At 38.1% G+C, this 16040-nt stretch overlaps 1 pseudogene; it reads right to left on the bottom strand.

Moving 5' to 3' along the window:
- Positions 1-3424: 3424 nt before the first annotated feature.
- On the bottom strand, positions 3425-11854 carry LOC120286194 (annotated as a pseudogene).
- Between the last annotated feature and the right edge of the window lie 4186 nt (positions 11855-16040).

Raw genomic sequence — 16040 nt, 5'->3', positions numbered from 1 at the left:
TAATTTTCTCATTGCGAATGCTACATTATACTTTAAGTAGAATAAGCTCGAGCGATGCCGTGAACAAATATAAATATTTTTCATTACCTTCATTTTGGAAAAAGAAATGTTAAATTTTGATTATATGTCATCAAAGTTAGAATTACTTGTGCTATCTAGGTTCAATTGTTATATTGGAATATGTCACAATATTCCAATTTCTCATCCTGTATTTGATTTTCATATGATAAAGTAAATAGTATGATCTTTTGTCATTGTACTTTCACTTTTTTTTTCTTTTAATCATGTTTCTGTACTTTTAATTTGTCTATCAAGGCCTACTTCTTTCACAAATTATATAATCGAGTCTCTCCAACAACAAATCTTATCAAATTTATTTGGCTTATTTATCGGATGACACCAAATTAGGATGTGGATAAAATATGCATATACTCACATGGACGTGATAGGACAAATTTAGCCAATGAAAATGACATCAACATATGATGTAAATAAATTTAATTAATGTTGATGCCCACGTGGATGTCTACATTGGTAAAAAAATTATCCTCCTCATAGTACAACATGGATCAATGGCAACGTCAGCTAGATTTAGCTGACTTTGATGTCGAAGAGACTTCATTGGAAATATTTGTAATAGTGACTTGATTAGACCAAATAAAAAGTGTAAAGACAATTTGAAAAGATTGAAAGTACAAGTAGAATCCTTCCTAGGACAAACAAGAAGGGATAAGTGCATTGTAAATCATAAAATTTATCACAAAAGTATAATTGAATCATGAAATTTTTAAAAAATACAATCAAGTCTTAAATTTTGTCGAATTGGTTTAGTCAAGTCATTTTGTTGATTACACATTTTGAAAATTTTAGGATTCAATTATACTTTAATGATAAGTTTTAGGACTTGATTGTAATTTTTGAAAATTTTAAAATTCAATTGTGCTTTCTAACAAGTTGTAGCCCTTAATTACACTTTTTTGTAAGTTTTAGAACTTAATTGCATTTTTATGATAAGTTTTAATATTTTTTGTGCACTAATTTCAAACCAAAATAAAGAGAGTTCAGCGCTAGAAGTTGGGATTTATAGTGCCTTGTAATTTCCCGCCACCACTACTAAGTTATTAATGTTTCATCTATAAACATGGCGGGGCTGGATCGTCAACCGCCAATTAACACGTGGGGATTCTAAAATGGGCCTCATTGACATTTCTCTTGGCGTCCCACATTAATGTATCAGAAGGCGTTACAAGGCGACATATGTCGTTTGGCTAATCCAGAATCGACTCTTTTGCCTTTCATGTCATTAACCACTTCAATATGTTTTCAAGACACGCTTCTTCTACAATAGTACAATACATACATGGTGTACAATGCTCTAGTTTCAAAGCACATTCCTGCGTTTATCATGGTGCTGCAGATACGAAGGCGTCAAAGTCGAATTGCCCCAGAACACTACTGAGATGATTTTCTTAAAATCTGGGTATTATCAAGTTGAACCGAGGCAATCTTCTCTTTGTTTAACACTACAGATGATCCCAATTTCAGGAGAGAGAATGTCAAAAGTCTGCTCTTCTTATATTCTCCTACTCTGGAATTAAAAACTATGATGAGCTCAGGAGCAGCAGGCACGCGAAATTAATTCGTGATTGGTATGTATTATGAGATTTTTATACTAGAATTAATCACTTTTATGAATACATATCACGCGCCCTTAATCACTTTCACCTCTAGCTTCCGCTGTATAGAATGTCAATTTTGATTTGCATCCTCTCTGTGCCCAAAGACCAAGTCTTGTCTGTAGAAGGCCAGCTACATGCAGTGCATTGTATCGTCAACTTCCACCATTGTCCGAGGCAACTTCAACCTTCACCACGATTTCTTTCACTTACCACAAACTATAAAAAGTAAGCATCACATCTATCTGGTAACCCTAGATAAGTCCTCCGGTGAAGATGATTCCGGCAAATACTAATGCGTAATTTCTGAACTGAACAGAAACCCGGACTTGTGGGTTCACTATTGGGGCGAATGCCAGTTTTGTCACTTCAAATGTGCTGTATCTCCTGTAAACCACCATCATATAGCTACTTTCTTTCTAAGACAACCTCGGTTGAGCTTTAAACAAGAAGTTTGGATGAATGAATAATAAAGAGAGAAGCTGACGGATTCAAGGGTAATGTGAGTTTTAAGAAAATGAATTTTTTCAATGCATCAATGATCATAACCAATGTAGCAAACATAGTAGATGTCATCTTCAACACAAAGCTCAAAAGCTTAAGCACGTGAAACTATCTATGACGTTAATTCTGTACGTCAGAAAATTCTGGAAAATTACTAAAAGAATCTGGCCATCTCTTCTCCTCAGGCGAACGGGAGCTGATGGAGAGGACCCCTCTGTTACAAAACTACTTGAAGAAACTGAACATTTAAGGGAAGAAGTAGTGTCAATGAATGCAGATTTAAAGGCAGAGAAGGAAAAACTGGAGGCATTAGAGAGACAATTTCCAACATCCTTAAAAAAGCTGAGGAGGAAACAAACGAGTCACAAAGATTCTATGTTTCGTCATGAAATTGGTAGTGATACTGTAATTAGAAAACATGTGCCTGTATAGCAGAAGTGTAGTGCAGCAGCCATCAAAAGAAACAGGACAGAGAGAAAATGGAAATGTTAAGAGGCTTGTGCGTTTGCAGCAAAATTAGCTTTAAGTCAATTCTCCATGACGTATGTGATTTACAGACCATGAACACTTCAAATTGCTTGACAAGTATAGAAGAATGAGAGAAATGAGAGATTGACACAATTGCCTGACAGGCAGTGCTTACTCTGATTAAACATCTAATGGCGAAGGGTCTTCTGTTTTATGGAGATGACAATGATACGCCTTTTTTTTATTTTTCTTTCTATGTTCGTTATCATCCCTTCACAGATTCTACTGCTTCAAACCTGATAACCTGTGTGCCAATATCTGTGGATGTGGTGTTGCAAGAGAATGCCAAGAATGTTGTTTCACATCCCATTTTTGGCCTGTTCCACTTGGATGTCTCTCTTAATTGCATCGGAAACAACCAGTTTCTGCTGATCATTGTGCTCTAAGCTTTATCTTCAGAGTTCACTGCCTTTTCTTTACTAGATATTTTCTTGTCATGCTTGGACACATAGCTGCATTAGTTAGTTTCACTTTGTCTGTACATTATCATTATAGATCCAGACTTTTTTTTATAAGACATGTGGGTGCTTAGCACCAAAGCGATATTCAAGGGCATACTTTGGTTTCTCTAAGCTCTCAGAATTGGAGAAGTGTTTGTATTGTGTAACATTTAGAGACCTAAAAGGAGCTGAAGCTGAGAGATGCGCTCCCACTCTCCTTCATCTGTCACAAATTGACGACGAGAGAGAGTTCCAGGAACTTGGAGAGATTTCACATGAGATTATAATCCATATTGTCTAGCACTGAATCCTCCTCAAAACTTATACAAATTGGCCATACTGGAACTAGCACACTTCTAAATCCACAATGCTAACAGTTTCAATGCGGCCACTCGAATGTCACAAAAACCTATTCATTTTATTTGGCTAGTTTTGAGGATTATACAACTAGATTTTACACTGTGATACTAACAGAGAATTATGATGTCACCTTCTCTGGAAGTTCAAGTGCCCTATACAGTATGCGAAAAGAGTTGCTAGAACAACAGGAAAGGTGACAAGGACAATCGCCACAACGTACAATTGATCATGGTGAAATCCGAAATAATCCTTCAAGAAGGCCACCACGGTTTTAGTTTCTCCGAATGCCGATATATTCTTATCAATATTTCCATACTGCGAAGTTAGCATACCGTTAAGTGCCCATGATGTTGGACACGCATAGTATAACCAGATCCACCATTTTGGAATTCTCTGCCACAGTGATAGTAGAACACTATTAATTCCCCAAGCACTAAATTTTGAGATGTAGGGAATAGTTTTAATTAGTAGTTGCTGATACATGCATAAGATATCTATATCTTGTAAGATTCATGAACTTCATAATCTGGTACTCCACATATACAAAGAAAAGAAAAGGGACAAAATGTTTGTGCAAAGAGCTAAGAACAAAAAAAAAAATTAGATAAAACTATGGTCAATGACACAGATGGCTTACCGGTTTTGGGATAAAAAACCCAGCAAAAATATTGAAATTTGCATAGAAGGCAGATTGTAGAATTGCAGCTACCGTGAAATTTGGTGTCAGGGACACGAGCAGCATTCCGAGGTAATTGTATGACAGCAATGAGCAGAACATGACATAGAAGTACCAGAAAATCTTGTATGCTGACCCGAAATAACCAATCATCGGATAGGTGATGATCACAAATATAATTGCTTGAGCTAGTACATATGGTATCTCAACAACAACCTGTGAAATCAGCATAGCACTAGAATCTGATTAAATTGTTTTACTTGTTTTTATATGTCTTATAACATGTTGAGAATTTGGAATATTCAATTGAACTACATTTGTGCATCTGTTAAGAAGGTTGAATCCTAACTAACTACTACATTAACCAACTCAATCAGCTTCCAAGATTTCTATACCTGTGCTAGTGAAAAAGCCCATGAAGAGTACATCCCTGCAAATCTCTCACGATACATGACAGTCCGTTCCATAGCAATATACTGTAGTACTGATGAGCAATTGTTTATGCCCAAGAAGATAACGGCTATATACATCGAACCAATTGCATTGAATAAGTTCTGCTGGTTGTTTCTATCAACAAGAGGATATGGCGTCAGGAGATATTCCAGCCTCTTAACCATACCAGATCATAAAATAAAATAAAAAATAAGAAAATAAATGATTTTATATGACTGAATATATGCTAGTTAATTGTGCCAATCGATGCAACTTTTTATAACTGAAAAACCCAGCCAAACAATTGCCACCCTAGAAGGTATGCACTTTGCTTTTACTTCTTCCTTGTTGAAGATTAGATGCTAAAAAGATGAGAGAAGTGTTAGTTCAGTTAGCCAGATGGAGACCTTAGATCGTCTCAATAAGCTTGTGCTCCAAAACTCCAGCAGTCTCAAGTCTCAAATTAACCAAGAGGGATAGTTACTCACAATTTCTTCCCTTGCTTCCAGAACAGTACCCCAAACAGAAAAGACGCGGCAATTGTGTAAAGGATACGCATCAAGTTGTAAGGAGGACTTCTCCAATAGGACAAGCACTGCTTCCAAAGACATGACTTGAATTGTCCCCACCTGTTCTGCGAGAATTGGGAGGCGAAGTGCAAGTCACTACTACCGGGAGGTGGAGTGCTCCACTTGTTTACAAGTTCTTTGTTGGTCCTGGAAGCAAAAACAACAAAAGGTTGATCAAAATGGATTTTTTCAATGGATCGATCAAACTTCACATCTGTTAACTGAGGAGATCGGAGCAGGAACACCGGTTAAATCTGAAGACAACTAGAGACACTGGAAGGCAAGGTCAAGATACAGCAGACAAAGCTGTGGGTTATCATATATATGGTGTTAGAATATTTAAATAATAACCATGCCTTCATCAAACAGCTAAAGCTTTTAGAACAGTTAGCAGTTGTTCTACAAAATCTTACCTAGAATCACTGCTGGAGCTACTGAGTTTGAATCTTTCCAGGCCCCATTTGCCTCCCCAATTAAATTTCCACACTTACTACTAAACAAAAAAGACTAGACTAACCACGTCTTCACCTAACGACTTAAGCTTCTCACACGTGATATGGCATATCAGCTCCCTTAGTCTAAAATCTTAAGACTCCAGGAGCTTATACAGCCTGAAGGAAAAGACCAAAGAAACCATTGCCATATGTTGACTATTATCAAGCATGCACACTGTTATTGGGCACTCAATAGTAGTAGAGGATGAACTTACTCATATAATGTCGATTCTCTGTATATTAGAGCAAAATCAATCCCAAGTTCAGCTTCAGCTGAGGTAGAAGTCACTTCTAGCATCCATGTAGCTGGATTGTAGTTGCTCTTAATCTTTGGCACCCCTGGAATACTCTGTCCAACAGAAGTTGTTTATTGGAGCTATTAATTATTAGCAGTTGTTTTGATAAGAATTATGTAGTCAAATTACAAGAAATGGAAGCAATTCTCAAATCTTTGTGTTAGGGCATCAAACTGACCTCGAAGTATTTTATAATTTTGCTTGAGTTATGTCCCAAGGGTCCTGAGTAAATCAGCCGTCCACCAGTTTTTAACAAAACCAACTGCTCAGAGAGAGAGAGAGAGAGAGAGATTAGGCCTTCCAATATCTAACCAGAAGTACTAAAATATTTTACACAAGAAATTACCGGCTAAGATGTGGCTTTTTTTAAGAGTTTCTTCAATCAAAATGAAATGAAAAAATACAATTCTGCTCATAGTGATTTAAGAGCTACCATTATTTAATGAAATTAAAAAAAAATTCTGCTCTAGTGATTCGATACTGTTATCTTCACTTGTGATCCATATGAAACCTATTCATCTAATCGTTCTAGCATGCTGGAAGAAAGCCAACTAATGTACAGTGTGTGTGTGTATACATATATAGATTAACACGCTTTACCTCATCAAAAGCCTCAAATATGTCAATGCTGGGTTGGTGGATGGTGCAAACTATTGTTCTTCCTGTATCAACTATGTTCTTCACTGCTCGCATGACAATCGCAGCAGCTCTAGCATCAAGTCCTGTTGTAGGCTCATCCATAAAGATTATGGAAGGATTTGCAACAAGCTCTACAGAGATTGTGAGTCGTTTCGTTGCTCTGTGGATAGACCACTAATGCCAGGTATGCCCACTAAAGAATCTTTTATTCCATCAAGCTCGATTGTCTCCAAGACTTCTTTAACGAATTCCTACACGGGCAATTTATGATTGTCCTGATGGTAGCTCAATAAAGCAAATTATCAGAAGCCAGGACTGTAATCTTACCATTTTACGTTTTGAGTCAATCTGAGGATCCAAACGAAGCCATGCGGAAAATATGACAGATTCTTCCACTGTGATTTGTGCGGTATGTATGTCTGTTTGCTCACAGTAACCGGAGATTCTTGCAAATGTTTCTTGAACCTTGGGATAACCACCAACTTTTATTTCCCTTCAATATAGCCGGTAGTTTTTTCCCACAAAGGACATCCATAAGAGTAGTTTTCCCAGCTCCGCTCACACCCATCAACGCGGTAAGAATACCAGGTCTGAATGCGCCTATGATATCAGAGAGAAGTTGCAGTCTTTTCTGTGCAAATCCTCGTTCTCTCATTTCCTGAGAAACTCAAAAAGAGAGAATGTAATGAGAAGAGACATCATCATTTATTGGATCTGAAAGGTTCAATCTTGCAACTTCAGGAGGAAAGAGGAGTTCCAGGTTACCATGGGGGTGTCTATGTAGTACTGCAGATTGTTAAAAACGAGCGTCAACGGTGTGAAAGGTAACACCATCCTGCCTGTTTGAAATAAGGAAGCTGGTTTAATAATTTTAAAGGGACATCAAAAAATAATAATTGCGTGACTATAATTTGGCGAGGAAGAATTTCGGACTCGACCATTTTTTGTTTGCATAGGTTCAGCAGCAACTTTCTTTGTCTCTTCATGCTTTATGCTGTCATGAGAATCTTCAGTTTCACGACTATGCAAGTACTTCTCACGTGAAATGATAGCACGTGATGATCCTGGAGCTGTAAGTTTTAAAGTGATTCATGAACACCCTTGGCACTATTGCTGCAAAAGTGAGGTCCAGATGCAGAAATGACAAACTTACGCTTCAAGAAACTTAAGGCCAAAGTGAAACCGATGTTGAACAGTAAAGTAAATCCCAATAAGGCACCGATTGATACCCAAAAGAAATACCCATCAAAGTTTAGTCCTCGGCTTTCAAGGGTTGCACTCCCTACTGTAGTGTTTGATGACAATATCTGTGAATATACGTTTAACAGTAAGAACTAATCCACTTGCATAAAAAGATGAAGAAAGTTAGTTAAATCAATGATTCATTTAAGCAAAAACAAGTTAAAATGCATGGAGAAATGCAGAGGAAGTTAGTTTTTCCTATGGATTACAAAATTGTACCCACTTTTGAGGATATTTTGTTTTCTGAAAGAATACAAGTACCCAAATACTTGTCTCGCGGATATTATCATTAATCCAGTAATTGTGATGTATCAAAGTCAAGTAACTGGAAGCTATAACATCAAGAGATGCACTGATCTTAGGCAAGAAGGTAGCACAGAGAAATTACTAGAATGAGACCATAGGACGTAAAGATTATCAACATCTTTTGTTAAGTGAAGCCCTCAGATTTATAAACAGATGGACTTGTGTCTTCCCCGCATACTCAGAGCACCACAAACAAAAGAACATTGAATAGCCAAGCCAGTTTAGCTAACCAAGAGTGCTAGCATGTCAAAATACTTTCCTAGATAAAAGTGCTGAAGCACTTCTGCAACTTAAGGAACTACAGGAGCCAAATACTTGTTCTCACTTCTACAAGGCCCTCACCTTTTGCCATCGTGGAGCATCAAATTCATTGACAGAAAGTCCAATTTCTCCATATGTTATTGGAGAGACCCAGAAACCCCACTTCAACCAAGCAGGCATAGAGGCTGCAGCGACAAAGTGAAATATTAAGCCACACTTATTCATCCAAGATCAAACCAAATAGAAATTCTACCATCCTTACGTTGTGGGATGATGAAACCACCAAATAGCATCAAAATCAGTAATGTAACACTACCAGCTAAGTTGGAGGCAACCATAGTTTGAAAGATTGAAGCAAGAAAACGGAACAATGATACTGAGGACAAGTGCACAGAGAAAAGAAGTAATAGTTGGCGGAAGAACCTGCATAAATAAGCAGAAAACAATAGAAGCACTGGCTTACTTGTAAAATGGTAGTAAAACTTACAGATGATATTGAAATGTAAAAGAAGGTTATGGAGGTGAGGTAATGAAAGGTCCTAAACTGAAGAACTCTCACGTTAAGACTTACCTCCCTACTTCAGGACTGTATCCAATCACATAATATGTGAGAGATGTCCAAACCACAGATTCCAGCAGTGAAAGAGGAAGTTTCAGTATAGATGCTGGAATTGCATAAGCCCAAGCAGGGTAAAAGTACAGCTCCTTTTGTTTATAGAAGGCTTCTAGCCTTGAAACGGTCATTGCTAATTCCGGAAGTCCATCAACGAGGAGTATGACTAGCGCATAATACAGAGAGCCCATATAGTAGTTGGCATGAAAAACATCTATTCCCATCCGAGTCCGCAAGAATACAGTCATCGTGACAAATGCAATGAAAATGAGCTGTATGATGCAATGGCAATAGTCAACTTCCAAGGTCCTTTTTGAAATTAGAATCAGGGAGATAGATTAAAAATTGGATTATAATAGGCATGAACGTTGAAAGTGATATACATCATAAAAGCTGCTAGAGATGTATGAGAGTTTAGTTTGACCTGTACTGATTTGAAAACATAGATGAAAGAATTTCTCCTCATGAGAAGAAGTTCCCTCGCCATGCATGCTCTCAGAAGTTCCAATCTGGACAGAGAGTATACATTAAAAGAAACAGCATTTTGTGGATTTTGGACCTATCAAATGTGTCTGAAAGCTCCTGATCTAGCTTCATCCCACAATAAGATTCCTTGAACTTTTTACAGAACATATTGACTGACATAGAGCTATATGGTAGCTCGGACGCTGCCAATATTGTGCTTGGTCTTTTCTTGATATAACCTGCATATCAGCAGGCAACGTAATAAATGGTCGACCAACGTAGCTAATTTGCAGTGCACAATCTGCTGAGTGTTTGCTACCTCTTGGAGGAAATCGGCAACCCCTTTTCTTTCAGGACACCTGAATCCACAGTCCTCAAAAAACTTTAGAGCTTGGTCACGAGGACCTTGGTACATGATTTTCCCTTCAGCCATCAGAATAAGGTCATCAAACAGATCAAATGTTTCTGGGGCAGGCTGAAGAAGCGAAACCAGTATAGTGGCATCTGTCAAATGTGCTAGTTGCTGAAGACAAGAAACAATCTGAAAGGCCGTTGAACTGTCCAAGCCATTCGTTATCTCGTCCATGAATAGAGCTTTATTTGGGCCAACAATCATCTCCGCTGTACAATTTTTACCCAGAAAGTTGACTTCTCAGATAAGATTTTGGAAACTTAAGTAGCCAAGCTAGGAAATGATAGTAAAACATTTTTCACTTCAATCACATAGAATTTTATTCTTGATGAGATTTGCTGCATTCTGTGTTTCTACTACCTGTAGTCAATCTTTTCTTTTGACCACTTGAGATTCCTCTTCTCATGGGATTTCCAACCAACGTGTCTGCACAGATATCCAGCCCTAGGATCTGCAAAGAAGTTGAAGAAATAAAGACGGAAGTTTCTGCTTAAATATTTGATTTACAGCAAATTAATTAACTGTCGACTCAGTCAAAAGAGCTTACTTTTAAAATGTAGTCCGTCTGAAGAGTTCTTTTAAGTCCTTTGAGCAATTGCCTGGTAAACGAGACATGATTATTGTGGACAAAAGTTCTGGAAGTGGCCAATATTTCCTTTTATCATAACGAGCTCACATTGGATTGGTTGGACACATCAAGTACCCCCATCAATCCAATAGATCAAGTGAGACACAAGCCCAAGACTGGGTGGGTGGCTAACATGGTTCGTTTGAACAAGTTGTGTGGGGACTCAAACCTGTGTTTTCGCCTATGCTACACTATTCCGTCCCTTAAGCCTATGCCATGGTCTTAACGAGTGGAGAGTATTTGGCCGATGGGAGCATATTTGTCCATTTCCTTTATTATTTTATGTATGGAAACAATAATGGTGATATAGTAGTTTTGGCCTCTTGGCTTCATTATAAATAGATGGCTTGGAGTCACGTTTACCTAATCAAGCATTCAGTTCAATTTTTTTTTTCTCTCAACATAATATCAAAGCCAGTGCTATTTCTTTCATAAATGTGCGTGGTCAAATTCGACATGAATATGCATAGACCTAAATACTCTTTTTATTCATGTAGTCTCCTCCACCTAACAGCTTAAGATTTTGAGTTGGACTTTTTAACTTGTTATTTATGTTTAAGTGGAATCTGTGACTATTAACTGCACTAGTTGCACCCACACTCAAAGTAGAACTTCTAGTAACCTGGCTAAGAAACAATCTAATGCAAATGTTACATCCCAGCCATCCCAGTTTTCAAAGATTGTTTCCTCGGCAGAGAAGGAATAGAAGAGCTCAGAAACTCACTGTTACCCACCACTTAACTGTTGAAATTACATTTTAATGCAGAAAAATCAGTTTATATCCTCTTTTATATGATACAGCACAAAAGTCCCGAATTTGTCTTCCAGAAAAATAACCAAACTATGATTTACAACTCTTCGCCTTCTAGGAATAATTCAATGCTGAGATTCGAATCGGCTTTTTTCCAGCATCAAAACAGGAGACTCAAATTGTACCTTATAATGGGTAGAGAGAAAAAATGTTGGAGATTGTCACTAAGGTACCTTCATGTAAGTATCTGTATCAGGATCTGGAACAATTCCTGCTTCCTTCTCCCTTCTGCTGATCTCCATCATGATATCTTAGCAACCAGAAAAACCAAGAAGACCATCATTTAACACAGAATCCAAGTGACAAATCCAAAACCACTTTGAAGGATGTTAGGGGTACAGAGGTAAATTGGTCTTTAGGAATTTTAGGGTTTATTTTGATGTGTATATATTAAACTTAATTGAATAGTACTAAATCAGTTTTTCTTCACAAAGGATATTCACCTTCTCGGCTTCCAACACCCTGACAACGGGCAGAAGTCCAGTGTTTCCCTCACGGTCATTTCTGGAATGTGCAGATCATATTGGCTTATGTAAGCAGACGTTTTTTGGGGATGAACTTGTCGAGCTTGTGGCCATTATATGATATTTCTCCAGTGACCTGTCAGATAAGAGAGGGGAAAGGAGAGAATATTAAACTCAAAGACAGATTAATAAGAGATTCCAGATGCTTTGACAGTACTCAATTCACTTAGTTCGAACTTCAAGTTCTGTGCAATTAACCATAGACTAGAGAATAGTTCTGTTCCAATTAGCTACAAAATGCAAAGAAGACAAATGCACACAATATTATCTCTCACTTCTCAGCACCCTCAAGCACTTTCATCAAATAGAATAGCACAATACGCCTCAGTGTTGACTTCATGAAAACTCGCTGAGTCCATGTCTGCTAGGATGCTGATGTTGATTTTTATATAAAAGAACTTGGATGAGCATGCGTTCCTTTGAGCATGGTTCTGTCTCAGTTTACATGTCATTTGTAAACCATACATGCGGTAAGTTGGTATTGCCTTTAAGCCTAGTGCAGTTTGAGATAGAAGTTCTTAAGCATAGAGCGAGCATAAAACCTTGAGTGATTTGCTTAGGATCCCTGAAAAGAGCCTTTAGAAAGGAAGTTTTTCCCACATCCAGGTGGTCCAAGCAGTAGAGTCATTCTGTGGCAAGAAAAGGCACAATGAATATTATGTACTGTTCTATCATCAAGCTTGTGCTGCTCTCTTAAAACTGTTAGGACAATAATCTTCTTGAATTGCAGGTGTAATAATGAGATTGGTAATACGTCAGATAACCATTCCCGTTAAGGTAGGTTATGCTAGCAAGCTTCTCAAACTTCATAAACTTTCCACTGTGGGCAAGTACGATCTGAATTGCCAAAGTTTGGCGCTCCTCTCAAATATAAAGAATCAGCCAATGCTCACAAACTTCATCACTTGCTACAGAAAGTGGGTGATGAGTTATGCTCAAGTTTGAAAAGTTCATTGTAAAAGCTAATTAGCCTTTTTACAACCTACATCAAGTCTGGATATTAATGCAAAACATTGAAGGAATGACAGAGAAGCGCAATGACCTCGGATTAGCGACCAAATCCAAACCTAATCATCCTATTACGTCTATCATTGCTGTCAGACATACTCTCATAGAGTCAATTCCAACTTGATTTGGAACACCGCATTCCAGTTCTTTTCATTCCATCAAAACAGAGCATAATCGGAAAAATAGATACCTGTTGCATCGGAGCTGTTTACCCACGACCGGCGCTCGGATTGGCAAATAAAACCTTCACAGCCGTCTAAGAACAGACCCACAACAGATTCGAACGTACTCCAGCCCGGCGAAACAACGGAGAACGACCGTTGTTCGGGCTTTTGGAGTGATGAATAGCGACGAACGACAGTCGTATTTTTTCTGAGCCTCCTTCTCAGTTCCTCGCCTCACTCCAAAAGAACCAGCTCTGCCCTCTCTTCCCCCCTGCCCAGCGAACGAATCTTTTTCCGTAATCATCCAACAGCCCAGCCAGCTGACACCTTCTAGAACTCCTCTCGGATCTGCTCTCGTCACTCACCGGGCTCTTTGCTCTCTCTCTCACGGACGCTTCCTTCGCTCCTCACAGACATCGGCATCCTCGACCATCCCTCTTTCTCCGCTGGCTTGATGATGCCTTCATCCTTTTCACTCTATTGGGCCAAAAGGAAATAAAATCGGTGGGCCTGAAACTTTGCTAGAAGAACTGGGTTTAGTATGGATAGGCCACCCGATTTTTATACTATTGCTATTTTGTTATTTTTTGTTATTTTTCTATTGTTATATTTTTGTTGTTTTTGCGTTTTTTTTTTTTTATATTATATTTTTTTTCCAAAAGATGGATGCCTGAATGGTCAACAAAAATTCGTATGTTAATAAGACCAAATATTTCCAATTGATAGTGGTAATTTTTTAGAGAAACACATATCAGGTAACTACAATTCCTTAGGAAGACTGCTTGAGTTAGAGTTTGGTAAGTGTCTCGTGAGATAGTTGTTACCCATATTGAGATGCTGCGGCCTCAATTAATGAAATATTGTAGCTAGAAATACACCATATAGGTCACAGCCTTGCATCCTAAGCCTTCTTAGAGAAGCCAAATATGCTAGAGCATTAGGCACTACTATCGAGATGTTCAAGTCACAAAGGACAAGTTGTTCTAGTTTAGTTAGATTTTGAACAAGGTTTCTAGGACCAAAAGAGTTCATTTCCAACAGAATGTGAAAAACGAAAAAAAAGGATACCTATTGCCACACAAATTAATATTAACCAACCTTCCCAGCTTCAAGATTTCCAATAGGACTTGGCCATGAAAAACAACACTTCAGAGATTGAGACGAGTCAATCTTGAAAGGTCCCCGATCTGGGATAGTATGGAAGAGTGGTTGAAGTGATCGTCTCCGAGATTGAGCTTTTCAAGATGAACTAAAGTGAAGAGGCTATTATTGTTGTTGTTAATAGAACCATAAATAAGACTACTTCCTAGGTCAAGAACAGTTAGTCAATCTTCTAATCACACTCTCACCATCCCAAAAGCAGCAACCTTAGTTTGGTTTCCAAGTTAGAGTCTTTGGATAAGCAAGACCACTCGAGATGTTGGCAAGTACTAAGCTTTCGCGTTGAATTGCAGCGGAGTAGACATCTTTTGCATATGACGTTGTGCTTTTATAGTATCATTTAAATTGTGCATGGCCACAGGATGAAACCTTGCGTACAATGAATGTATGTGCATGAACATAGAGAAGCACAATGGGAAAACCATTTCTTTTAAGTGGAGGAGCTCCGTTCCATTAAACAGTGTGTGATAACACAGTAGGTCTTAAGAGCAGTGTGGAAGTGTTGATGCAACAACAGGTCTAGTATCATGCTACGACACACCGACTCTTTTTTTGTTTCTATTGGATAACCAAGTAAAGTTGTCTTGATCGACAACGTCGTCTACTAATTGTTGGCTTAGTTTATGGCAAGCATGAAAATATTCATATAACGCCTTTCTTAACTGTTCAACTGATGTTCCACATTAAAATTTGTGTTGTATCCCGTGGAGAGCTGGGCTTACTGGAAAAACTATAGCAAACTCCCTTCTACTGATGATATGATGTGCTCAATATCTTGCAATACAGAAAATGCATGACTTTATATGATATGGTGTTTAGTATAGCTTGTCTGATTATCACATCATTACCATTTGCAGGTGTATCAGTGCTGGTACTTAGACTTGCCAGTTAATTGCTCTCAAACATTTCTGCAAAATACCTCTGAGCAAGTTAAATCTAGGTTGTCACAAATTGAAATTTTAGTGTTACTCGTGCTAAATTCTAGCGAAGATTTAGACGTAATGATCTGGTAGAAGTTATACCTAAATAGTGATCGAAGCACTCAGACACCACACAACCAAGATTGCATTGCTGAAGCACTATCAGAAAGGATGATTTGCCATCATAACAACCTCCCACACGAAGGCTGTAACAAATCCACTGCAAAATGGTAATTGCGCAAGCATGAGCGTGCCTTTTCTTACATTCCACAAATGCCTTAACGAGAAATGCACTTTATATTAGCCACGCCATGAACTTTATCACCACCTCTCTCTTCGATGCCTAGAACTTCACGTGGTTGCTCGCTTCTCTCTGTGTATTCTCGTTAATCTTGTATTTTTGTGGGCGTGTTCCAAGGAAGAACCATATATAGCTTAAGTGTGTGCAAAGTCACAGATTTATGACTATATCATATGTATCAAGTACTAAACACAATTGATTTTACCCAACTAGGACTTTATCGATAGAGGCCCATAAAATAATATTGCAAATCCTTAATTCGGGATGGCATACGTCATTTTTTGTATTTATCATGAAATCCCTGGATTAATCAGTGGGGGTACTGTCCACTAATAGCCGTCAAGCCTCATAGCTCTGTCTTTTGGCATAAAGTAAACACTTTTCTAAGAGGTCGTCAATTCTAGAAGTGCTCTAACCTAAGCATGTTTAAATTTGGAATTCCAAAGCAAAACTTGCCATTATGTTGAAAGGCATCTTTGTGAGTTAATTATAGTTTTCAGGAATCTCAAAATTACTCTCACCTTATTTGGTGTACAGTTCGCTTCATTCTTGCATCCTCCGCCGTCCTAAAAGCTTTTGAGGAGTCTCTCTTTCTTTGGGCGCTCATCCT

The sequence above is a fragment of the Eucalyptus grandis genome, chromosome 7, assembly GCF_016545825.1.
Source record: "Eucalyptus grandis isolate ANBG69807.140 chromosome 7, ASM1654582v1, whole genome shotgun sequence".
Classification (NCBI taxonomy): domain Eukaryota; kingdom Viridiplantae; phylum Streptophyta; class Magnoliopsida; order Myrtales; family Myrtaceae; genus Eucalyptus; species Eucalyptus grandis.
This window is presented reverse-complemented; position numbering and strand designations above follow the sequence as displayed.